Below are 1,934 nucleotides of genomic sequence, written 5' to 3'. Positions count from 1 at the left end.
GGCAGAAGAAGATCAAGCCGATAAGGGGAAGCGCGCGGACCCGACTTCTTCCTTTTATGCTGAAACTAGGGCTCCCTCTGGGTAATTCTACCTATCCGTTTGGACCACGTACCTAGATCAAGTCAATCATTTCAATCTAAGTTGTCCTCAGCTACAGCAAAAACAGAAGAAAGCAACAAGTTCTCCGTTTCCTGTTCCCAAAGGGTGTGAATGGAATCAATAATTATATATATATATATATAAAGTTGACGTAAGCTGTATGCATTCGGTGCCCTCAAGTAGGTACGACTATGGATCATTCTATTCCTTTCCTTTAGGTAGTCCTAAAAAGCAAAACGTAATGGTAGAGGATGAAGGAAACAAATAATGAAGTCTGCACCTTTGACTACTGATGAACCGCCATTTCGTTCTTTTCTTCTTTGTTCGGCTTTCACAAGCAAGATACCTTGAAGCAGGTGACAGTCTATAGCCCAGGAGAGTACCATTGCTGACATGATACAATTGGCCTTCCTCTTCAGATTTATTTAGAACTTCAAGCGTTCAAGGCAAGGTTGTGCAATCTCTCGTACCTGCGAGAAAAGGGCTTATTTACTACTTTTTATCGATCAATGGTCCACCGGTCCCATCCAATGAGTGGTATCTGAGTATCATAGTATCATAAGAAAGTTCATTTGTACACCCGCTTATCTTTCTATAGAAACTTATCTCTAAATGATTTTTAGATAGGATGTTTCTGGAATTACCCCTGCTACGTAGAATGGGATAGTGTCAACGTCCTTCATTATAGTACCGAAGATGCTCGTAGGCTGGTCGATGGAAAGGATGGCTTTTATTCAAAGAGATGGAGATCCTGGTTTAGCAGCGGTTGCCCGTCCTTGGGTTTATGTCGAGCTTTTCGTATTAAGCACTGGGAGCAGAGAAATCCTAGGGTTGCTTTGTCTTCCTCTTCTATTCTTAAATATAACTGAAAAGCATCCTGTTTCTTTAGTTGCCTCAAAGCTCAGGATCTCCCCATGTTTCTTCTGGAGATGTGTCAGTGGCTTTGCAATGATGCCGAAATGGCGAACGAAGCGCCTGTAATAGCCGGCCAAACCTAAGAAGCTGCGGACTTCTTTGACTGATTGCGGAGAAGACCAGTTGGCAATGTTCTTAATTTTGTGGGTTTCAGTGGCAACCCCATGCTGGCTGATAGTATGGCCCAAATAGGATAACTGGCGTTGAGCAAAAGAGCACTTTGAGCGTTTGACTTGCCATTGATCCCTTCTTAACAACTCAAGCACTGATTGCAAGTGGATTGTGTGATCTTCAGGAGAGGAACTGTAGACTAAAATGTCGTCAAATAACACCAGGGCGCATTTGCGCAGAAGGGGTTTGTTTGAGAGTGGCGTTCATGGCTCCCAAGAAGGTGGCTGGTGCTCCCGCGAGGCCGAAGGACATGACCTTGTACTCGTAGTGCCCTTCCAGAGTCTGGAAGGCTGTTTTGAATTCATCGCCAGCTGCCATACGAATCTGGTGATAACCAGCTCTGAGATCGGGTTTAGAAAACCATGAGGCACCAGACATCCAGGAGTTCTTCGACTATGGGCACTGGATACTTGCTGACGACAGTCATCGCATTTAGACAGCGATAATAAATACATAAACGCCAGGAGAAAAAAAAAGATTTTTGGTCATAGAACCCCTGGTACCAATGTTTATAGAACTGTCCAGAATTGATAAAGAGAAGCAGCTTTGAAGTCATGGAGAACGAAAATAGGACCCTGGCTCGAGCCCGTCTAGTGATTAAAGGTAAAGTGCTTCGGTACATTGGTGCAGGGGAATGCGTACCTACGCCTTTTAACTACCTTGGGGAGAGCGGACTCGCTGATGACCCTCCTTGGGAAACAAATGAAGTGGGTGGATTGGAGTTCGTCTCCGCCAATTAGAGATACGGT

This window comes from Triticum urartu, chromosome 7A, assembly GCF_056163025.1.
Source record: "Triticum urartu cultivar PI428250 chromosome 7A, HENAU_Tu73, whole genome shotgun sequence".
NCBI classification, from domain to species: domain Eukaryota; kingdom Viridiplantae; phylum Streptophyta; class Magnoliopsida; order Poales; family Poaceae; genus Triticum; species Triticum urartu.
Note: the sequence above shows the minus strand (reverse complement) of the source record.